Source organism: Tinamus guttatus, unplaced genomic scaffold (assembly GCF_059628265.1).
Source record: "Tinamus guttatus ecotype Peru unplaced genomic scaffold, ASM5962826v1 Tinamus_guttatus_pri_ptg000215l, whole genome shotgun sequence".
Taxonomy (NCBI): domain Eukaryota; kingdom Metazoa; phylum Chordata; class Aves; order Tinamiformes; family Tinamidae; genus Tinamus; species Tinamus guttatus.
Window position 1 is genome coordinate 743,637 of NW_028288749.1, and position 25,327 is coordinate 768,963.

The 25,327-nt window shown below is 41.6% G+C and overlaps 1 long non-coding RNA gene across 1 annotated transcript in view; it reads left to right on the forward strand.

Annotated features, from left to right (window-relative positions):
* LOC148594665 (uncharacterized) overlaps positions 1–16,340 on the forward strand; it is a 73,754-nt gene extending 57,414 nt beyond the window's left edge. Inside the window, exon 2 of the long non-coding RNA XR_015913382.1 lies at positions 16,292–16,340. This is a non-coding gene — a long non-coding RNA (uncharacterized LOC148594665). The remainder of the gene's footprint in view (positions 1–16,291) is intronic.
* The last annotated feature ends 8,987 nt before the right edge of the window (positions 16,341–25,327 follow it).

The following is a 25,327-nucleotide window of genomic DNA, read 5'->3' on the forward strand; positions in this document are numbered from 1 at the left end:
TCTGCAGAGATGTAAGGCTTTCTTTATAGACTTCTCAAGGAAAAGGAAAGAAGAAACAAAACAGAAATACTTTAGAGGTATCTATGTTAATAATATTTTGTCAGGATTGCTGGGAGGTTTAGGAAGGGGAGCAATTATTGTGAGGCGAACCAGAGTTTTGCATAACAAAACTACTGCTGAGAAGTTACATTTTTCGTGTGAGCACCAAAAAGCCCCATGCAGAATGTGTTCCACACTATGAGAGGAAAGTTGAGATGCACAGTTAACAGACAGCTCGCAAAACCTGCCGTGACCTTACTGAGGAAAACACCAATTACCATGAGAAAAGTCAGTAATTGTCCATTTGCCAAGAGTTATCATAGGATGATACCCAGCTACAGCTTTCTGCGCACAGCAGATGCACTTGGGCAATCATTTTTTGGCAAGGGGCACTTGAGAACCACACAAGTGCTGTTTTACCTGCCGACATGAAGCAAAACTCGGGGGAATACATCATTAACGCTCATAAAGCCTATGCAAGTCCTCACTTGACAGCCAAGGCCATTTACACAGACATAATGCCACAGTCCCGCAGCAGAAAAGGAGGCTCTTTCCTACATCCCTAATTAAATTCTGGAACATAGCTCCTCTCTGCTACCTTTTGCTCCCCAAAGACCCCCGAGCAAAGCAAAGTTGCTGAGAGATGCTCAGGCTCTTTGCAGCCACAGAGGTTGTGTCACCTGAAGAGAAAGGCACATGACACCGTGGCCGTAACCGTCACGCATGTTCCACGGGATGGAATTTGTTCACACACACATTTGATGCATATACCTGTCACCGTAACAAATAGTTCTGCCAGGCTCTAGGAAGAGGAAATATGCAGTCTTCCTTCCACCACATGAAATTATTTGTTCATCAAATCCAGCAATTTATCCAAGTTACACAAACCAAACCAAGAAAAACATATCACTATTCAGTTCTGCTTGAAACTACAAGGACATGATTTTAATGGTCTATATTGTGTTTTATCCTTTAGCAGTGATAGGAAAACCTTCTTTATGCAGTATACCCCCATGCAAGGGCACTCAGAACAACCCCTTTGAGTCGGATTTCTCAGATTTTGGTATGTCAGGGAAGAAAAGGGACCATTTGGGAAGATGGAGCAAGGACCATGGCTTGCACCTTTCTGGATTGGTTCAGCTGAGAGCCCTGTGAGCAGTCATTATAAAAGTATCATAGCATGTATTAATCAAACCTAAAAGAATGAACCTTAAGAAGTTTCTTTCCTTCACACTTTTCTTGCAAATCACATACTCGAGCTGAGACATTCAGAGTCTGAGACATGCTCCATTTGGGCTTTCTCCCCTGCCACAGCACATAACAGGAGAATGAAACATTCCCTTTTTGTGCCCTGCTGCAAGCTGACTCTCCCGCCTGTTATGAATTAGATTCACCAGCTGGATATCTCCCTCTGTGATCACCTTTCATTGCTAATAACCAGCTCATCTTGCTTTGCTACAGTGAGAGCTGAGTTAGTTAAGGCAATGATGTTTCAAATGTATGAGTGCTCAAAAACTTCCAATTAGTGCCTAAATTGGTGCCTATCACCCTTTTTTTTTTTTTTTTTTTTTTGGCATATTGGCCCCTGATTTTATCTCCTTTACCAAGGAGGTATCTTTCTCACAAACTTCTCTGCATCTTGGTCCGAGTTGGTCCATTTTGCATCATTCTTCCTGAATTGGTTTTGTGCACTGCTTCCTAAACCTTATTTCTGATTATGAAGTCTGTATACCCATCTTCCTCACCCCCGACTCCCCAAATTGTTTTTAACCAGGAGCAACAGATGGAAAGAAGGGATGCATTTCATATAAAGTGAGCACCAGCTGCCTGACTATAAAGTCATATGCTTGTATTTCCTTTTCCTTTGCTGGTCATTTTAAGAGAAGGTTGTTCAAAAAGGGAAGTAAAAGCACCCATTTGCAGTGAATCATCTGCTGGTTTGTGTATCCTCACCATAAGGATCTTTATGCATCTCTATTAAATAGGTCATATTCAAGAGCAATTTGTAACCTGGAGAATCATTTGATTTCCAAGGGCAGGAGCCAAAGAGGGAATCTGACCCAACAACCTCCCTGAAAAGGGAGACTTTCATGGCTTCTACTCTTTATTTCGGGTGCATCTGTTTGGAGATGGGGTGAGGAAGCCCAACGCACGGTTCAGGCTGAGCTCCCACATGGATTTACCCAACGGCCGCACGGTGTTTTCAGGAGTCTCCTCTATCCTCCCTGGCGCGTCGCGACGTCTCGCTCTGCTTTTAATCATCGCCGAACACCGGGCACGAGTTGCTCACAATGACAGCTGGGACTTTTTCCCCGAGTAGTTACGGTTAATTTAGATCCCATCAATGGATCAATTGTTCTTTCTAGTGTGCCTTACCTCGTGGCTGCCGCAATGAATTTCATCTCCCGTTGTGCTCGCCGGATACCTTGCTTTGTTACCGTCCTTTGTGAGCTACGCTCGATAGTTTTGAGAAGAGACTTTCATGGAAAAATTGGCTGGTTCGCAACTCTCATTTTTCCAGCGCAGTACAAATGTTCACAAGGATGCAATCTTGACTACTGAAAGGAGCACTACAGGAAAAAATATAATAAATACGGATACCTCGCTGGTCACCGCGACTTCCTTCAGTACCAACTCGCTGAAATTCACACAAAAGCAGAATACTTCTGCTTCTGATAGGAGAAAGGCATTTGGCTTCCTTATTAAATAAATTTAATTTCCTTAGCAAATAACATGTCAGCTTTACCCTGACAGTCTGAGGAGGGGATCAAAAAAGCTACAGAGAACTAGAAGACAGTGGGGCAGATAGTTTTTGAACTTTGGGCAAATGCAGCAGCATTTTCTGCAAGCAGAGATGACATTTCTGGCAGAGAAAGCTCTAACCACCCTGGTATCTTACTGAATTGCTTTGCTTTCTTACGATACATCATTAGTATTTTAGATAGCATTCTGTTTGGAGCATCCAAGCTACTGCAACACCAAATACATCACTTCCTTGCCCACTCATCTTTCACTGCTCTTTAAGCCTTTTCCAGGGCTTAAGGTGACCTTGTAACTTATGAAGGAAAAAAATGGCATTAACATGTAAGAAATGATTGACCTATCTGGATGGCAGCTGGTGACATGCCGCAGGCTGCAAAGTTCAGGTACTAAACTTCACCCTGAATGATAGATGTAAAAAGCAGAGATAATTCCTATTATATCAGCAACATTTTCAGAAATTTGGAGAAGGAAAAGGACCAAAGTTCAGGGAGGGTGGAAGAGGTGCACGAGGGCTGAAAGGTCCTTTCAGGGATGTCAAATAAAAGCTTACTGGATATGAGGATGCTGGAGGCTCTCTTAGCCTGCAGAACGGTATCAGAGACTAATTCCCTTGGACCACGCAGGCTGCAGAAGACAATAGAGCTGCTTTAGCTCAATGTGAGAACTGATGGAAGTTTCAAATGGGAGGTCCCTAAAATCAATTTTGTTTAAATAAATAAAAAAAAATGCTAAAACTGCCCATCTTCCCTGGGTCCAAGAGACATTGGAGTAAGAATGAGTGGTGGTACTTGTTAAAATGTGGGGAACTGCAGATTAAGTATTAGGTCTGAACCAGGCTCACATATCTCAGCTATCACTGAGTTGCTGGATGATTCACTGAATTAGGGATCCTTCTGCTTTTTCCTCCTCAAAAGCTTCTGAAAGCTCTTGTTTCTACCCTGATGTGGAAAACACACTTAGGAAACCTCAAGGTAACTTTGGAGGTGAGGAATTAATTTGCTCCTCAGAGGAGGCACTCAACCAGCCAGAGGATGCTCAAGCCTCAAGACCACTGTGCAAAAATCAAGTCAGACAAACCCGCACTGCTGTCCAACTTTGACAAACTGATCACATAGATGCTTCAAATCAAAGACTTGTCTACTTTTCACTTCAGACACAACTATGGTGATTGATTTGAACTTTGGATTCTTCCAGCCTAAATAGAAAGGAGCATACTACACAATTCAGTTTCCTATTACTACATCCACCATAAGATACTGACCCTGCTAGCAGATTTTATTTCCACAATGCCAAAAGACCAAACCTAACCCAGTATTTCTGGACCATATATTTATTTATGCATGTAATATCATTTACAGTGCCTATGAAACGCGGGAAAAATGGGGAAGCACTTCTGCTATCCAATTTCCAAAGTTAATTCCTTTCTATCCTTTAATCCAGTTGCTTTAAATGGGCACCATGTACATGCAAAACAACACACAGTTAACCCCACAGGTGTTTCCTTATTACCAAGGCCTATAAAACTTAGCCTGCATGAAGAATAGGTAAAAATACTTCAGCTGTTCTGCAACTGGGGTAATAAGGATAGATTCCCCACTTTATGATTATGTTGCACCATCTATCACTTGTTTTGGGGAGAACTATGAATCAAAAATGCTCAGAGGGCTCCTCACACTGCAAGTTCTGGACAAGTTTGGAAACTCTTTGCTGACTATGGGTGAAAAGTTATCACTGTGAGAAGTTTTCGTGCAACATGTCTAAGGAATTGGCCTAGCTTAGAGAAATTTTCAGTCATCTCTATCCTAAGTAGTTTGGGATAATTTTCCTCTTTTTTTTTTATTACTCTACTCTTCTACATGTCTGACCTGTACAAGTATTTCCATGCTACAAAGGCATAACATTTTCATTATATACTAGGCCTCTCAGACAATTATCTAACAATTATACAGCCTTAATTTATATACACTGAGGGACAGACTTAAGGCTGATGTAATAACTTTTTCTCAGTTTTAAGTATGGAAAGTGTTTGTAGACATCTTTAACAGCTATTTTAGTAGTAGATTTTTATTGAAAAATCCTCCCCTCCACCCCCCATTAATAATATACTGGAGTAGAGCTTACATGCTTTGAAAGACAATAAAGGTAAATAAGAAATACTTCTAGAATATATTCAGCCTACAGAAACTGCTGCAAAACTGCTATATACTTCTGGAAAATTGGTAACATTAATTATTGTATTTTAACGGGTGAACAAATGTTTGCAGACCTGTTGTAAGGATACTGCAAATAATAAAGTAGGAAAACACATAGAAACAATGAGTTGCGATTGCAAGTATTTCCATATTATCTTTCCTTCATACGCTTTAATATTACTATTTTATTGCTAACTCTCTATATATTCCAGGTTCTTTTCCCTTAGTGAATGCCACATCAAGCTTGCTTCCTGCAGATATTTGAAAGAGAATTTTCTTTACTGCCACCATAACCTCTGCCACGCATGTGAAAGTCAAACTGTTTTTCTTGCTTCATACATCACTATCAAAAGTAAAAAATGTAGAGGTCATGGAGAAAAATTTTGCTGTTACTTAAATAAACAGAAATAAATTTGCTCTTTGATTTTGTAATGCCTAAGGCAGGACAGTCTACTTCGTCAGTAAGATAATCAGCTGCTCTACAGTACAGAATGTAAAAAATACACAAGGAACAGATACAACACAGCTACAAAAAGATCAATTTTAGATTTCTGTTCTTATGTGTAGCTGTATTATACAGAAGGTTACATATCAAAATACTGAAAACTGTTTTCGATAAACACATACTGTGATTTAAAGGGGGGAAAAAAAGAAGTTGGCTTCACAGCAGTAATATAATCAAGTCCTGCTTTCCAGACCTATTGTTATCAGATATTAGATTGCATTTGTTGATAAAGAGAACAGAAAAGGTTAGTGAATCTGGCTCCACTGAATGATGAAACCTGCATCCACCTCACTCGGTCGGGAATTTCACCTTGTGTATCTGAGGGCTCAGAATTCATTATCTTTTACATTCTTCTCCTAATCATTTATAATGAGAATTGTATAAACATTAAGTGGAAATGGCAACACTTAATTCAGCTAAAAATAACTCATGCCTGAAAAGACTTCTTAGTTATAAAAAGTGTTTTCAGATAGGTGGATAAAGTCTTGCTTCTGCAACAGAACTACCTGACACTTCCTGTTAAGCATGTCCTTAATTCTATGTAGATCATTAATACATATTTTGACAAAATTATGCACACATAACAGGTCTCCCACTAACCATCTGTGTATTGCTTTTTGTTTCCCAGCCCTCTCCCGTTTTCCTTTTTGGTTCCCATTTAATGGTTAACTTGGTAAGAAAAAAATACTCTTCTGATCTGATCATCATTTATAATTAGTTGTTTAATTGCATTTGTACAAATCAAATCCTTCAAGTCAACAGAATGCTGTCTATAGAACTGCCATCAGCACTTACATTAGTAGCTAGTATTTTCAAGTATATTTTAGCTTTCTGCCTATTACTATTTTGCATCTAGTTATCTTGATTGTGCCCCTGTATCCATGGCTTAACTCTCCCTTTACAGCCACAGTATCTCAGTAGAGTTGTAGGACGCTAAATCCAGCCTGGAAGTTTCTACGTTTCTATGAGTACAAATCCAAGGAGATGCATTCCTCTCTCTGCAAGCTTAAATCAATGCTGCTCAGGCTGCTGAACTCACAACATAGGAAAAGAGTCTTCAAAAGTCAAAATGCTGAGTCGAAGTTGTTGATTCTCACATTTAAGAGTTAAGGTCCTCTGTTCATTGAGGTTGGATGTTGCAAAGATATTGATTCCCCAACACTGTATCTTTTCCAACTTTGAGTTGGAAAATCGGGAGAACTGCTCACTGTCTCCATTGCTTCTTCTCTAACACAATTAGAAACAGCCCCAGGGATGATTTTGGAAGCTGATTTCTTTCCTCAGCTACAACCAGTACACACATACCATCTCACATCAGAAGGGTCTGGAATTCTCACAGCTTTACTACAGGTAGTAGTGCTGTACAGGGGAACACCACCTCAATCTGTTATTAAACCAGCCCATCTGCTTTACCAGGTTTCAAGGTTTTTTTTCCCCCCTTTGATAGGGGGGCATTTCATTATGGACTTCATTTCATTTATGGACTTCAGGAGGGCCAACTTTAGCCTCTTCAGAGACCTCCTCGGTAGAATCCCATGGGCTAGTGCTCTAGAAGGCAGGGGGGCCCAAGAGAGCTGGTTAGTTTTCAAGCGGCACTTCCTCCACGTCCAGCAACAGTGCATCCCTGTGTGTAGGAAGGGAGGCAGAGGGGGCAGGCGACCTGCGTGGATGAGCCGGGAGCTTGTGGCAATGCTCAAGCAGAAGGCAGCGGTATACAGAATGTGGAAAAAAGGACAGGCCCCCTGGGAGAAATACAGGAACATAGTCAGGGAGTGCAGAGATGCGACAAGGAAAGCTAAGGCACGTCTGGAAGGCAAGCTGGCAAGGGACGTTAAAAATAACAAAAAAAAATTCTTCAAATACATTAACAGCAAAAGGAAGATCAGGGAGAACGTGGGTCCGCTGGAGGACGGGATGGGCACCTTGGTTACAAATAACACAGAAAAAGCAGAGTTGCTCAATGCCTTCTTTGCTTCGGTGTTTACCAAGGGCAGCCCTTTAGAGCCCCAGGCCCTAGAGGCAAGAGAAGAAGCGAGTGGAGAGGAAGACTTGCCCTGGGTAGAGGAAGATTGGGTCAGAGAGCACCTAAGGAACCTCGATACCCAGAAATCCATGGGCCCTGATGGGATGCACCCCAGAGTGCTGCGGGAGCTGGCAGATGTCATAGCTAAGCCGCTCTCCATCATCTTTGAAAGATCCTGGAGGACGGGGGAGGTGCCGGAAGACTGGAAGAAGGCCAATGTCACGCCAGTCTTCAAAAAAGGCAAGAAGGAGGACCCAGGCAACTACAGGCCAGTCAGCCTCACCTCCGTCCCCGGAAAAGTGATGGAACGGCTCATACTGGCCGTTGTCTCCAGGCACTTGGAGGACAAGAAGGTGCTCAAGAGTAGTCAGCATGGATTCACCAAGGGAAAATCTTGCCTGACTAACCTGATAGCTTTCTATGATGAAATGACCGGCTGGACAGACGAGGGGAGAGCGGTGGATGTCGTCTATCTCGACTTCACCAAGGCTTTTGACACCGTCCCTCACAACATCCTCCTGGGCAAGCTCCGGAAGTGTGGGATAGATGAGTGGACAGTGAGGTGGATTAGGAACTGGCTGGATGGCAGGGCCCAGAGAGTGGTGATCAGCGGTGCAGAGTCTAGTTGGAGGCCTGTGGCTAGTGGGGTCCCCCAGGGGTCAGTCCTTGGTCCAGTCCTGTTCAATTTATTCATCAATGACCTGGATGAAGGCACAGAGTGCTCCCTCAGCAAGTTTGCTGATGATACCAAACTGGGAGGAGTAGCCGATACCCCACAGGGCTGTGCTGCCATCCAGAGGGACCTGGACAGACTGGACAACTGGGCGGTGAAAAACCTCATGCAATTCAACAAGGCCAAGTGCAAGGTCCTGCACCTGGGGAGGAATAACCCCAGACACCAGGACAGGCTGGGGACCGACCTTGTGGAGAGCAGCTCTGCAGAGAAAGACCTGGGTGTCATGGTGGACGACAAGTTGACCATGAGGCAGCAGTGTGCCCTCGTGGCCAAAAAGGCCAATGGGATCCTGGGCTGCATTAAGAAGAGCATCTCTAGCAGGTCGAGGGAGGTGATCCTGCCCCTCTACTCAGCCCTGGTGAGGCCGCATCTGGAGTACTGTGTCCAGTTCTGGGCTCCACAGTACAAGAGGGATGTGGAGCTGCTGGAGAGAGTCCAGCGCAGGGCTACAAGGATGATCAGGGGCCTGGAACATCTGCCCTATGAGGAGAGGCTGAGGGAGCTGGGCCTGTTCAGCCTGGAGAAGAGAAGGCTGAGAGGGGATCTAATCAGTGTATATAAATACCTCAAGGGAGGGAGTGCAGAGGACGGTCATGGTCTCTTTTCAGTGGTGGCCACTGATAGGACTAGAGGAAATGGCCGGAAACTGAAACATCAAAAATTCCATAGGAACTTAAGGAAAAATTTCTTAACAGTGAGGGTGACAGAGCACTGGAACAGGCTGCCCAGAGAGGTTGTGGAGTCTCCTTCTCTGGAGATCTTCAAAACCCGCTTGGACGCAGTCCTGCGCCACGTGCTTTAGGTGTCCCTGCGTATGCAGGGGGGTTGGACTAGATGATCTCTAGAGGTCCCTTCCAACCCTAAGCATTCTATGATTCTATGATTCTATGATTATTTTCTGATCACTGCGTAGCTGAGGAGTTAAATACTTTAAAAATATCCCCTTGCCTAGTGGCTTGTGATACATGCCACTTGACACAGCTGTGATTTCTTGGCCCCAGCTGAGGAGGAAGCAGCCTCGTGGCACAGCTGCAAGCGTATTTTGCTTTTGTGCAAACGACCAAATATTGAGGAGAAAAAAAAAAAAAAAAAACACACACAAGATTTCAGACTCAAAGCCCTAAGCTGGCAGAAGCAGTGCACATCATTCAGGTAAACTGCTTACTGCCTACAGGGAGAGTCTTGGCTGCAAAGCCCCTGTCTCAGCCTCTGCCAGCAAATTATAGCAGTAACTGGGATAGAAATGGAAAATGTAGTGTAGGTCATTGTACTCCAACTGGTGGAAATGTTGAGCTTTTGTTTAGATTTTATAGGTCTAATTCTGGGATTGTTTACTTATCCACTATCTTAGAATATTGTTCAAAATTGAGGTATTTTTGGCACATGGTCTCAAGAAAAGAAATTAACCCACACTTTAAGCTCCTGGTTCCTGGCTCACATTAACATACATTTTTAATGAGGTTTTATTGAAGAAGTCTGTCTTCCACTTTAGTAATCTTCTTAACCTAAGTGTTAAGAGTAGGATTTCTGCTGAGAAATGTCAGATAAAAACACCTGCTTTTGAACCCCAGCCCATGCAAGCACAACTACACTTATTTTCTGCTCTTACTCAATAGTCCATTCATTTTTTACTTTAATTAACTAATGAATGGAAACATGTCCTATTTATCACAATACTGCACTCCAGAGCCAGTAGTTGACAGTTGGCGATTTCTTAACTGATACATCAAGACATTGCTATGATACCCATTTCCAAAATGTTCTTAGCTAGTTAAAAAACCATGTGGGAAAACCCACTTCCCACAACTCAATGCCTAAAAATATTCATTTTCTATATGAACCACAATTCTCACGTGAATTCTTTTTTTTTTCTTTCCTCATAGTAGGCTTTCTGCTCTCTCTACAGGCATTTTCTTGCTCTTCCTAGGTGAATATTAAAAAAGCAGCAGGCAAAAATCCCATAAACCCCTTATAATGTCTTGTCATTGCCAGAATAGGCACTAGAAGATCTCTTTGCAAAAGACTAGACCACCACCGTCAGCAGCTCCTCCAGCTTCACACAGATCATTTGTATCTTCACAGAAGGTGCTGATGAGTGCTCTAAGTTCAGAATTTTCCTTTCTCTCATTCTCAAATGACTTCTGCAGATTTTACTTCCTTAAGGATTCTTGTTCATTTATGCTAATTTAAGCACTTTTAATCCCTTCAGCCATGAGCAATTTCTCTTAAGTATTTGCTTTCTTTTATAATACCCAAATAGTGAGTCCATTTATAATTATTACCTTAGGTTTTAATTTGGTTATTACTACTTGCTAGACTGCATGTGCTCCATCAAGTGAAAAAGTACTTTTGTTTTGAAGTGATTATTTAAATTTAAGAGGTTTTTACCATTAAGCCGAAAAGGAAAAAGCTTCTTAACTTTCCTCCAGTTGCAATTGAGTTCCATCAGGATATCACAATCCCAAAAAAAGACCAAAATACAATAACTCATCTATAGCAGCAGAATTAATCGTACCTATAAGGAGTGATCTTTCTATCTCCCCTGGAAAAGTGGCACCACAAAGGCAAAAATAAACATTTTGATACAGTTTATCAGGCCGTGTAAGGCCATCATATTCCCAATGAGTCGTGATTCATGGCATTTTAATCTTGCAGGAGATTGCCTAAAGAAATGGACATAATTTTTTGGAATAAACTGTGCCAATTATATATTTCCCACAGCTGATTTTTTTTTTCCCCCTAGTGCAATATGATGGCCAGTAAAATATAAAACCATCTGGGACTATAATCAAAGAGTATTTCTGTAAATCACTCAATGACAATCTGGGGCAATGTTCAATTACTCTCAGGACAGATTTTTCCAATTGACTAGACAGCAAGTGGCAAGAAAAATTTAAGAAACACCTCGTAAGTGCTGATCAGAGAATGTGGTACCAAATATCATCAATCTGTATCCTTCTGAGACCTAAATGCATTACAAAATAGGCTATTGAACTCACATAAGCATCAAGTTACAGAATTTTATATCTGGTGGTTCAGCATCTTGGGATTTTTAGTATTAAGGGGAATTGTACCGGCTCGTACTTTGACTGTTTGCAATTACCATGTGCTTCATTAGATTAATGGCTTAGCGCCAGAAAACTGACCCACTTTCTGTTCAGGAGATACTTAGTAAAGCGTTTCACGGGTTACCTGTAGTAACATAGGTCTGCACATCGTTGCTACAAAAAAAGATCAGGAAACTAAAACAGCCTGAACTAAAATATAGCTAATAGTCTAAAGCATCTTCCTGGCACAGTAGACAAATTAAAATCCTTGCTAAAAGAGAAAATAGATATGCCAAACTTGTATATATAACTTTTAGATTCTCAATGCTCCTTACATATGTTTAAACATAAACACAGGAAAGGAATTAGTGGGATAAGTCCAATCTCCAACAACATAGTGGTCCCTTTACACAGCTCAAGCAGCATAAAGAGGTTTTACGTTAGATGTTACTGTCACATCAGTGAATTTAAAAGCCCACTTACTCTGCTAGAAGAGCCCTGAGAGGGGGTAAATCATCCAGCTTCCAGTCACTCTGATATGCTTATCTTTCAAGCATTATACTAAATTATTTCACATAGCTAATTATTTCACATAGCTAACTCTTGCAGGAGGAAAGCAGACCTTGGAAGCACTGCACAGTTGATGTACCAGTATCTTCACTATAAGGATATCTTCCCTCAACACAAGCATCAACATTTCACATGTCTCAAGGCAAACATTTCTAATTTGCTGGCAAACAGCATTCAACAAGATGACAACCCTGCAGTATTTGGTGTGGTTTTGCACCGGTGCTCACTCACACATCTCCTTGGGTTGTTCTTTGTTAATTATTGACACGGATGCCCCCAGCTAACAGAAGTTGTCAGCCTAAATATCAGTAGATGAGACGAGGAATTGGGGCTTCTGACAACTTCTCAGCCTGTCAGCATTTTTTTTTTTTAAAAAGCAATTCTAGTTTCCTATAAAAATGCCAAACACCTCACAACAGCAAAATATATTCTTCAATAACAATTCTATAGATTCTCTCTATTTCTGAAGGCCAACTGTGAGATTTAAGCAACCTCCACAATGATGGTTTAGAGGAAGTCCTCAATGTGCTGAACTACAAATTCACATCTCAGCACATGGACCTTGTCCTAGAGGTTTGCCATTTGAGATCCCATAAGAACAGCTTGTCCCACTATATATATTAAAAATGTAAGGTATAAGTTTGCTCTTAAGGCCAAATCCAAGCATAATTGGTAAGTTTGTATGAACATTTTGCATGCCTAGATATTCAGCTCAATGCAGTATAACACACTGAGATGTAGACTAACCAATTTTGCCACAGTCATCTCCTTTACACAGTTCGACTTACCCTTAACGATTCATGACTTTACCAAAACACCAAACAGGAACATTTTGATGCACCATGTGTTATATCTACACTCATTTCTGCGCTGAAAGACTAATTAAAATGCTAATTAGTATTCCTATCATTCCCTATTATATTTGTATTCAGAATTGCAATAGATGCAATCTGTGTGTATTTTTTTTATAATTCAAGTAGTTTAAAATTAATCTGAAGCCATACAACAGCAATCATATTCTAATTAGTAAGATAATCAATTAATAAGCTTGTAACTAACGGTTCTCATGTTGCAGATGGAGATCATTTCAACAGGGATGAAATGTAATCTCAGTGTTTTAGAAAAAAGATAAAATTAGTGAATCTGTCCTAGAGCTAAGAGATACTTCTTAAACAGAAGTATCATTTTTACCCCTACACTCTGACAGTGATGCATGTGGCTACAGCCACACGACTTCCATTAAAATAACAGCTTTCCATGGCCAAAACCACATGCTGTTCTTCAAGTATTTATACTTCAGTTAACACATGCAAAATGATTACAGAAAGCCATTAAAGCAAATATTATAAATGAGTTCAAGAAAACAGATTATTTCTATGGGGAATTAATTGAAAGATGCAGAGAAAGAATAGGGAGGAGGCTGAGATGAATAAACCTCATAGCACTGGCTTGTTGTGCCAAATGGCCTTTTCCCCTCTAATTGCAAACAAATTTGGGCTGCAAACAATTTCCACCTTCAAGGTCCTATATTAGCACTGGCATCTGGTTCCTCTGGGAGCCTCTTACTTTGCTTTCCAGCCAGAAAACACATGCGAAAAACGAGAGAATTTGTGATGAACAGAACAAGGTGAGGAAGATGATTCCTGCTTGCCCAGCCGATGGGTTGCTTGCTGGAACACCTCGGGGGCTGCTTTGGTCATGGTAGGTTTGCCACCAAATTAGGACTACTATTAGGCATAGCACTAAATTAAAGGACTAATATTAGAACCATGTCAGAGGCTTTAAAATAAGAGTTTTCCGTGCATCTCCTTTACAATAAATCTCTGCTGTGTATCCTGAAGAGTCATAACCACAAATAAAACCTGTTCCCTCGACTGTGGTGCACAAGCAACATAACGGTGCCCTCCCTTTGCCCGAGCTTGTTGCATTAGGGTGAAATGTCCTTATACCTGGCGAAACCTGCAAGGCAAAGCTTCAAAACCTTCACTATGGCCCTACACTGCAAGCAAATTCTATACAGCCTTAGCATTTGGAGCATTAACACAGCTAATCCTATACTTCAATAATAAAAATATGTGTGAATATATCTGACTAGAAATGTGTTGGAACAATTTCCCAAAATTGTGTTTTTCTTTAGTCAGCAACTTACAGGTTTCTATTAGGAAGAAATCAAAACAAAGCAGCTTAGTTCTTTACACCTGTTTTCACTCTTACTGCTATTTCACAGAGAATTTGACTACTGCTACTTAATACTTGTACTGTGTTTCTTTCCAAAAGACAACAGGGATCAATAAAAAGAATTATGAAGTTTTATTTCCGTTTCTACAGAATCAAAACTCTTCTTAGCATCAGCACATCTTACTTGCATAGGCAAATTTAATGAAAAGTATAAAATTAAAGCAGTCTTGAATACATCAGATAACTTTTTCTAGCACAAGAGCTAATCAGTTGTATCTGCATTAAATCTCTTTAGACAGTTAAATAACCTGTTCTCATATGATAGAAAGAACATAACCTTTAAAATCCACCATTAAAATAATTAAAATAACATTTCCACACAGCACTGATGACCACTAGGAACACTCTGCAATGCAAGTGTTTGAGTACTCATTTTTCTAAATAAACTGGGGATTTGAAAGTCTCACCTATACTCACCTCTTCTCTTTTCATGAAATTCCTGTACCCTGCACTATTCTTACACAAAATTTCACTTAAAATGTAAATTACATCTTTTACTCTACACAGTTACATTTCTCATTGCAGCAATTACAGATTCTTAAGCTGCAGGGATAATTTATATACCTTGACCTTCTACATTCAGAGGAACAATGCAAGAATATATATAACTTGCATTCAAAAACAAGTAAGGGAGATATCTTCTAGGTTATATTAGAAATGAATATCTTTCTTCAGTAATATGTAAGATTTGTTAGATAAAATGATCAACTCAATGGCTTCAAAAGTTCCTGAGAACAAAACTGGCAAAAAGCACTAATTAACTCACAGGACATCCACACATTTACTCACACCCTCCAAAATAAACTTCACATGAATTCAGTGAATGAAAAAAACCATTTAGGGGAAGTAGTGTGTAGTGACTCATTAGCTTGAGCAGTTTGAATGCTGAGGATACTTAAGCAAAGTGTTATACAATTAAAAACCCAAATGTAAGTGGTGGTGCAATGCAGAAGTTAAATTACCAAGAAATATGGACATAATCATTTTTGCCATAAAGCTGGTAATAATGCTTAGGTGATAAATACTATAAAGTACATGCACATGCAGAGACTAAATTAATGGCAAAGAGCTAGGCCAGGAAGATCCTCTGAACTGCAGGTTATTAGTATTTATTCTCAGTAAAGCCAAAGAGGATTATCTTTTTCTTTTTTTTACAGGAAGGTCATTAATGAAATTACTTTCCCTGGGGATGACTGCTGTGAGCAATATCAATAGCCAAGCATGGTGTATCCAATTTAAATTTTTATGCTGCCCAGCAGAATCATTGAGCGATAAGACACCTGACATCCTTTTTGCTAGGCAATAAGACTACAGGAAGTTGAGTTTCTTCAAAGTGTCATATACATTTATAAAGGATGCCCTTAGGAAACAGCTTGGATAGTGAATTATGAAAAGTAGAGTTTGCTTTATTTACTATTGTGGTACATGTGTGTGCTGTAAGTACGATCCAACAGATGCCTAGACAATCTGGCAGTTTGACACTGAAAAGAGTGACTGTTTTAGCCTTGTAGATGACCAATACAGACTCTTGCCTTGAAAAGAGAAAAACATATAAAAAGGAAGCTTGGATAGGCTCATGCATAGCATTCATTTTTTCTTCTTGTCTCAAAATGTCATTCATTTATCCTTGATTACCCTAAAGTGAGGCATTCAGTGAAGAGCAGGACAAATATGTTTAACAGAAATGTGTAGGTCTTATTGTCAAAAAATAAAGAGGTCAAGGGTAGGAACCTGAAATGCAGAAAAACATACATGTAGAAAGATCATCCATAGCTACAACATGAAACAAAACTAAATGATGTGCCCTCATGGCCAAGTAGTCCAATGGGCTCCTGGCTGCACCAGGAGGAGCGTTGCCAGCAGGCTGAGGGAGGGGTTCCTGCCCCTCTGCTCAGCTCTGGGGAGGCCGCAACTGGAGTATTGGGGGCAGCTCTGGGCTCCCCAGGACAAGAGGGATGGGGAGCTTCTAGAGAGGGTCCAACTTGGAGCCACAAAGATGATGAAGGGACTGGAGCATCTATAGAATGAGGTAAGACTAAGCGACCTGAGCCTATTTAGCCTGGAGAAGACTGAGAGGGGATCTGATCAACATGTCTAAATACCTGAGGGGAGAAGGGAGGGAAGATGGTGGCCAGTGACAGGACAAGGGGTAGTGGGTGTAAGTTGAAACCCAGGCAGTTCCATCTCCATGTGAGGAAGAACTTCATTCCTGTGAGGGTGGCAGAGCCCTGGCACAGGCTGCCCAGAGAGGCTGTGGAGGCTCCTTCTCTGGAGATCTTCCAAACCCACCTGGATGCCACCCTGTGCCCCGTGCTCTGGGTGTCCCTGCTGGAGCAGGGGGGTTGGACTAGATGATCTCTAGAGGTCCCTGCGAATCTCAACCATTCTGTGATTTTGTAAATGGATAATATATCTTTACATATACTGTGGCTGTAGGAAAGGTTACTGTGCACCTACCCAAGCACCTTTAATAGAGAGGCTTGGAATTTCCTAGACTGAGGAACAGCCTATCCTACTGGCATCATTTCTTGTTCTGGCCATAAAAAACATCATGCTATTTTGAGTCATTTGACTCTGGGAGAGCCATGGTGGGACAAAGTTGCCTAAGAAAGGAGATGACCAAATCCTGTCAGTCAATAAAAAGCCATAAATATTTAGCCACGAGTTTAGTACTAGCACTATTCACTCTTTGCTCCTGCACATACCAAGGGCATCTCTGGAGGGTCAGAGAGCAAACAGGAATAAGAATTTCATGCTTAGATATTGCACCACATTGAACAAAGATTTTCCTCAAAAAAATAAACATTAATGTTCTGCAAGAGATATTAACAATATCTCAACTAATATCACAATACACAGCTTTTGTACTGACACATAGAAAACACTTGGTTACAGACTTGCTTTACTTACAGCACACAGCAGCATCAGGTCAAAACTATTCAAGCGCATTCCAAAGCCTTTACAATACCTTCAAAATTGACGTTGACAGCCTTCATGGAGACTTAAGCATGTATGAATTGTAGATGCAGATATGCTTTTATACATAGGTTAAAAAAGTAGCCTATGCACACCTGAAAATTTATTAGAAGTATAAAATATATTTGAGGATATCAGTCTGCTAAACAACCTTCAAGTATATTAACATCAGCAGTTTGTCCAACTTAAAAAAATTAGTTTCTCTTGCCATTTCAGTTTCAGCCTCAGGGTATTTGGACAATGCTGAAAGACTGTAATTTTGCTCAGTTCAGCATGAATTCTAATTCTTTTTTTTCCTCCCAAAAAAACCTGCCAGTAGAATTTCATTCTATACTTTGCATTTTAATTTGATCATTTGCCCTTTGCTGTTCTCTTCTTCCCCCAGACATATTCAATTGATCTCACAATTGTATATGTCACAGGAAAAAAAAATAGGTTTATGCTACTTACATACTCAGTAGCAGATAAGGCAGAGTAATTTAACCTTTCTGCAAGAGTTTGAGAGAACTATAGACATGTTTCTAATGGTATTATCTGAGGAGTTGATGCATTTGCATCTATGCAGAGCCCTGATGTTTTAAAAATCACTTTTCATGGGTTTTGGGCACGCTAACAAAATGTTTCAAAAGGTTCTTTTTGATAAGTGATCTGCACTCTCAAGGATTGACTGCAGGTGGTAGTAGCGGAAGTAAACACAAATCTCTGATTTTTCTTGATGAACACCCTGGGCAATGCATGCTAAAGCAACAGGAACTCATTATGAATGTTCTTAAGGGACTTCTCCAGATGTTTTCGTCTTCCAGCATTGCCTTGGTCCCAAGACACAGTTGTCCTGGAAGTATTACTGCAATTCATCATGTGACATAAATGGATCCCCAAGCTTTTACTTCTATTACAGGTCTTCATATCAGGTTAATGAGTTTGAGGCTGCATACCATGCAGTTCTGGTTTGGCATGCATATGTTTCATGAACAAACCTACTCAGCAAGTCAAGATATTTTTCTCTCAGATATGTTCTTCTATAGACAGGATTTAAAGCATGCTTAGAAACCCAGTGGAAAATACGATGCTGCTGCACAGAAAGAAAGCAGGAATGAGTAGTGTGACCTCAGAAGATGCATCAGAAGAGAAAAGAAGCTCCATAAGAGAAGCCCTGTTGAGCATTAGATGCTGCAGGCTAATGAGACAGGCCAAGTCTCAAGTCAATGCCATCAGCATGCCAGCATCTTGCTTCTGTCACCCCCTACCTGCTGGGTGGCCAGACAACGAAGAGAGCTGTTTCTTTAGCTCACCTTCAAGGGAATCCCAAACACTATTTAAAAGGTGTTTATATAGACTTCCTAGTAAACAAATAAGTTATAAACTCGTTGATTTTTTTAATTAAGACTTATTTCTCATTCCAGGCTTTATCCTACTTTTGAGATTATGTAGGACTTTGTCTTAAGCTGAAAACAAGCCTAAGAAGGGTTAAAAAAAAGCATTCCATTTCCTCCCCGATTTAAGGAAGATTAGCTCCAGAAGATGCTAAAATTCAGCTATAACAGGATTTAACAATATCAAGAGCAACATCCAAGCCTCCCAGACCATCACTGGAGGTGTAGCACTGGTTCTCCAAGCTGTGAGATATGCAGAGAGAGCCCCTGCCCATGATTTCATTCTGTAGTTTGGAAGGACTGCAGATCTAGGTGTACTTAATTCAGATGTATCCAAGAATTAATCTTGTGTTACACAAATGAGATAGGCAGGGGGATTAGTCAGAAGCTGTGAATGTTCAAAACATGTGTTTCACAGATGTTTGGCAAAATGCTTGCTGCTAACAAATCAGAATAATAAAACAAGGAAAAGAGTGCAGCCCGTTGAAAGCTAAAACTGTAGAACTGCAGGCAAGAGAAGAGGTAGCACGAGACTGCTGCACAGAGCAGCTCGCTGTCTCTCCACATTTGACAGAGCACAGAAACTACAGATTCATTGCAGGGAAGCATATAGGTACACACACACACACCATCAACTGCACATATGCTGCAAATGAAGACTATGTTGTACTAGGATGGATAAAGACAGTGATGCTCTTTCAACTATTTCTTCAGCTATTTGAGACAACAACATATATAAAGTGCCACTAGCACCTATAACATACCAAAAGCAATTAATTCTGGAAGACACCCAAAAGCTAAAACACATCCTATACACCATATGCCTTTACTTCTATTCAAAGGGTCATGAGTATTTAAAATCATTAGCAGCTTGTAACATATACATATGCTGTCTTCATAACAGCATAAAAACCTAGCATCAAGTATATATACACAAATGGTTTTCTAGAATATCCCAGTGTTCTTATCCTTCAATTTGTTATATTTCACAAAAGACTGTACAGCAATCTGTTTAATTTTCCATTATTAACTGCATTAATAAAAGCAATAATCTTTCCCAGCCTGGTGTGCTGCCAGTGCAAAAGAATTTTCAAGCATATTCCAATTTTTCCTATATCGCAGGGAATGGTGTCTGCAACACAGATATATCTCATTAAAAGACTAAGTGGCAATGAACAAGAAAAATCAAGCAACTTTTTGCATCATAACTTTGTGTTATCATTAATAGTATTAGACAGGAGGGCCATTTTAAAGAGCAAATCACACTAGGATTTTACTGCAGTATTAAATAAATAAATAACATTTAAACCATATTATCACTGATTCATCTAGTTTCATCTCAGTGCACACTAGACTTGATTTAATATTATTAGGGCCACACGACTGAACAACCAGCAGAAAGGTAGGAAAGGTAACAGGTCTCAGAACTGTAGGAATTAATGACTTGCAGTATCTAATAAACATGGCTTCCTGCTTAGGACAGGAATCATCACAGAATGTTTGAGGTTGGAAGAGACCTATGGAGATGCTGGGACCTCCTCAGGACCTTCTCCCTCACCAGCCAAGACCAAGGCCATGGCCTCGATCACTGTCCCCAGAGCCACACGGTCACACATCATACTTTACAGCTCTCCCTGGCAGTATCACTGGTGCCTACATGGAAAAGCAGCAGGGAATAACAGACCAGTCAAGCTGCAGCAGCTTCTCCACAAGCATCCCAAGGTCAGGGCAGCAGGTGGGATTCCCCACCCCTGCAGTAGGCAATGTCCTGGTACTAACACCCCCCCTCTCCTCCTCACGGTCCCATACAGGCAGCACAGAGGCTCCATTGGACAACTCTCCCAGCTATGAGGGCAGCAAACCTATTCCACGGCCACAAGTCATGAGAGAGCACAAACCTTCATCCTGGGGCCAGGAATAGCCACTTTCCAGCCTTTGTCACCCTGGGACTTTCAGCTCTCACCCACCAAGCACCAGCTCTGCCTGCCCCTCTGCTGCAGCAGCAGGTTTGGGCTGCTGAAACCCCAGCTCTTTCATAAGCTTCACACTGGGTACTAACAGCTCCATGCAGCCCTTGATCCAGGACAGCTGATGGGTTGTGATCAGCTGATGGAGCTTGTCATCAGCTTGACAGAAGCCAAGACCTCCTGCGGCTGTCCTTGCCTGGCAGCAGCAGCACCCTCAAGCTCCTCAGTGGGTTCCCAGGAATCTTCCCACAATCCCAGAAGAAATTCCCAGGAGATGTAGATGACCTTGAAGCAGAGCCCCAGAACTGCTGCACAAAGTGCTGTGGATGTTGGCTGCTTCTGTTAGCACTGGCTTGGGTTTCTCTTTTGTGAATGCAGCACGTAGACCATTACTGATAGGATTACCTCCTATCTCTGGAATTGAGTGGTAAAATTCCAGTTTCAACACAAAAAGTATTCCAGTGATATTTATTCACTAGAAGGAACTCAATCAGTTATGGTTATAAAGTGTATAATAGGAGTCCTGGCTGCCAATGTTACTGTTCAAAACAAATCTAAGAAACAATCAAGGTGTTTTATAAAAGAAGATAGTTGAAACAGCAGGAGCCCCTACAAAACATACGGTTACCTGTCAAAGCATGAATCTTATCTCAACTCTTTCCATCAAGACAGATAGACAAATGCAAGATCTGGCACCCTGATTGCTGAAGGAATATGGATTTGCGTGTCCCTCAACCTGGAATACAAGTAGTAAATGTACCCTGCTGGCATCCCTTTGAAAGAAGAATAAATAAAAGTTAAAGTAATCCAAAGTTTCTGAGAAAAAAAACACTAGTGGAAAAGAGGCTTAGACTTTTAGAGGCATTCAAGGAAATTCAAGGAAACCAGACTGTGAGCCCTCTTGCCACAAAGATGACTTTGTCACTCTTGAAGGTTGAGTCATCTCCAACTTCAATGGTGGGAGCAAAGCCTTGGGAGGACATGGCAGCTCAAGGAGGTACCCAGACACTCCTTGCATCAAAGGGCTCCTAGGATGGGCAGGCAAGGGAACAAGAAGGAGAAAGCAGAGAAGTGGGAAAGTGACAGCACTGAGAGCAGAACCCGGCTCTTGGGGGCCTTCCTTCAGTGTTTGCTCTGCTTGGCCTCACATCTCTCTCCTCCAAATGACTATTTTTTTTCTGAGAAAGTGAAGTCAGAAGACATGCACTAAAAATGGGGAAAGGGCTGCACGGAAATCCCTGACGAGTGCAGCATGTAATCCATTTCAATGGTATTACTTTGCTTTTATAAAGAGATTTACTGCTATTAAAGGAAAATACTTACCCTGTCCAAAATATACATGTTTTCCAACTAAACAGAGAACCTAATCCACTGTAGTTTAATAAAAAACAGCAATTAGAAACAGGCTGCCTTTGCAGTCTGATGTTTCTGCCAGGTCCAGGTCCCTTGGTAATCTCCTTGCGAGGAAGCTGCTCCGCTTTTGCTGGACCTGGCAAACAGATCCCTGAGAGGTTCGAAGCACTTTCCACCAGTTGTATGCCCCAAACTGTATTAGATAATAGCTTTTAATTGAAACTGGCATTCTCTAGCCTACTAGAAGTGGCAGCTGGCTTGCCAACAAAATAATACCTGGCACTGCATCTGTAAAGTCAGCAAGAGAATATCTTGATTCTACCTTGCAGGTTTGCTTATTTTTAAAGGAATCCAGATCTTCAGTATGCAGCCCAAGCCACTTTTATAGCAATCCCTCTCCAAAATATTGCTGCAGCTGTACGATTGCAAATCACTTCTAATGCCCTGAGCCTGCAAATATGTTCACACCTGGTTAAGGCTTTCTTGGAGTTTCACTGGATCGTGTATAGGATGGTTCAATACAAGGGCATCTGTCCTGACACCTACAAAAATGTCAGCTATTACTGTTCCCAGGCACCTGGGTAACTTAAATTTTCCAAGATAAATTTAAATTTTACCAGTGAAAAGACAGTCAATCCTCTTCTGGACTAGCGGACAATGTGTTCATGTGCTCTACTATCCTGGTTCTTATTCTTGGCATAATACAACTGTCCTTACAACAAGCACTAACTTGTTAGTACCTGAAACCTCACTTGACCTCTGCAGGACTTGTTGCAATTGCTTATTACAGCATATTTATTTATAATTTTTATATAAATTCTTAATAGAAAGCAGCAATATATTGGAATACCATGCAGATCTCTTTGTTTCAAGGCTTGAAGCATTGTAATCAAAGCTCTCCTTCATCTGCTGTAACTTTTAAACACACAAAAAAACATTTCAGGTGTTTTTTAAAGCCTGCGCTCGCTTTTCTCCCTGCCAACATCCAGTATTTTCACAGAGCGTTTATTTAGCATATGTGAGCTGAAGTTCAGACGTTTGTCATTTGAAGCCTCAGCAAAGCATCAGCCAAAACGCGTCGCTTTTAATTCCGCCTAAACCCGCTGCAGAGAGTGGGAGCCGCGATGCTCCTTCCTTCGGCGAGCACCTTTGTCCTTCCCTCTGCTCACTCAAAGCAAACCAACATCAAGGATTCTCCACGCCAACCAACGCTCCGTATTTTTCACTTAATCCCGCTTTATGGCTTCCCCACCCGCTCGTCTTTGACAGGGAGAATATAGAGCTTGCCGTTATAAATACTTGATGATGACCCTGTCTCCCGTGCTCTTCATTCCAATCATAGCTCTGCCACTTACTATTCATGTCAGTTTAGAAATATAGAAGAACCATAAAAGTAAAACCTCTCCCTGCTCTCTTTGAATTATCTTTCAGAGGGCTATAAAAACAAAGCTGAAATGAGTTCATATGGAATTTCAAAGCACTGACGATCGCTGCTCCCCTCCCCAGAGGAGGGAGGGAGGGAAGTGCAATGATGTCTCCCCACTTCTGATTGAAAAACAAGCAGTTTCCACGTCCAGCTTGTAAGATTTATTTAATGGTACAATTTCAGTGGCCCACAGAGATGTGCACATGTCTTAGCTTTCGATTCCTGTGTGCTCTTCAAGCAAAGTAAAGTTACAGTGTTTGTCTCCATGCTGCTTCGGATGGGAGCTGAGGAAGCTCTCAGGAAGAAGCTGCATCTAAATTGTGCCAGATAAAAGTATCTCAGGAGCTGTTTGGTTCCCAAGCTTCTCCTCGAAGACATGCATGACCAACAGATATCTCTGCCCTTACCCCGGGCAATGGAAGGGTCTTTTTAAGGACACCAGCTCACCTGCTTGACATCTGATGTCTTCCAACGGAGCAGGATCCCAGGCACGGGAACTCCGAACACCAGATCAGCTCCTCCTAAAAGATCAGAGGTGAATGGTTAAGGTGTGGTGCAAAATCCTCCGCAGTGAGAGAAGAGAAAAAAACCCTCTCCAGGGTGCTATGCAAAATAAAAGGTGCTACTGCATTAAAGGGTATCAGTCTTATCACGGCATGTCCTGGTGGATGTGCAGGGGAGAACTTTGGAAGTGGGAAGAGAATTCCAAGGTCTATTGGAATGGAGGAACCCGTATGCGATCACTGTTAGTCTTCAGGAAGAAGTTACTTAAGCAATTATACAAATTGCTGCTTTTTATCAAATACTTCCTCAGCAGAGGTATTGTACAACCTGCTCTGACGTGCTCAGCACACAAGCAGAGGTCCAACACCGACTGAGTTTCACATGCCTGGGCAGTGCTAACGATGAAAAGATATTAATTACCCTTATGTTTTTATTAATCCATGAGAATTGCTGTGTGCACCAGCAGGAGGTAAACTGCCTCTAAATCCAGGCCAGCTTTGGTAGATTAAACAGACTGGAGGATCTGGATCCCCATAGCAATAAAACCTGTAAAATTTCTATGCATCTCTCAGGTATTTGCAGCTCCTAAATCCTAAATCAATTGCTTTGACTTGGACCCCCTGTTTATGAGAGTCTTATTTTGGCAGAGGACGACAGCCTTGCTCTGCGAACTGCATTTGCTGTCATTTTATCCTCCAAACTTTGTGCAACACCCTCTCAGTGCTTTGGGAAGGAGCAGGAGGAAGACACAGAGAATGTCTGGATCGCTTCTGCTAGTGCACAGCCGGACAGCGACATTTCTTGGTCCTTTGTATCCTTTTCTCTGTGATTGATTGGGATGTTCAGGAAATGGAGCATATGGATAAGGGGGTTAGCTGGAGCAATAAATATGCTAGACTGAATAGGGAAACTTCTCTCATTCCTGTGAACCTCTGAAAAGCAAGCACTGGGCTTAACTTGTTCACAGAAGCCAGCACATTCCCCATGTGTCTTCCCAGAATGATATTCCTGCTGGAAAAGCTCTGCATTTACTGTGCTAGCTGCCTGCTCATGCTGCTGCTTGACAGACCGTTCAGCTGTGAGCAGCAGAGTCACGGGGCGTGCAGGATGCCAGCCCCAGTGCGTTCACGGGCTTTGCTCTTTTTGTGGTTTTTGGAAGGTTTGTGGTTTGGCAGGTGTAGAAAAAGCAGTAGGGCACAATGATTAATTTTAAGAGAACTGAATAGAGACTACAATAGAATTAGTGATATTTTATCAGGCATAATTTTGTCTTGGTGCATTTTTTTTCCTCCTTCTGGTTTGTTTTCCCCTAAGCTCTGCACCTTCCTGTTTGGCTTTCCCCAGTTTCCATCTGCGAAGGTTCATGGATGCTTTGGTTCTGCTGAGAACGGAGTGGAAACTTGGCATTGCACATCATGCCTCTCCTGTCCCGATTCCCTGAGCGTGTCCGGGATGGAGCGGAAAACGGGAAATGATGGGCACAATCTGTCCAGACTCTCCAAAGGACACGAGCCAAGTCCTTGGCAGGAAGTGCTGCGGACACTAAGCAGTCCTGCGGTTAAAGGTAAAGCCCTGTCGTGGACTGGAAAGCAGCTAGGAGAGGGGGAAAACAAAG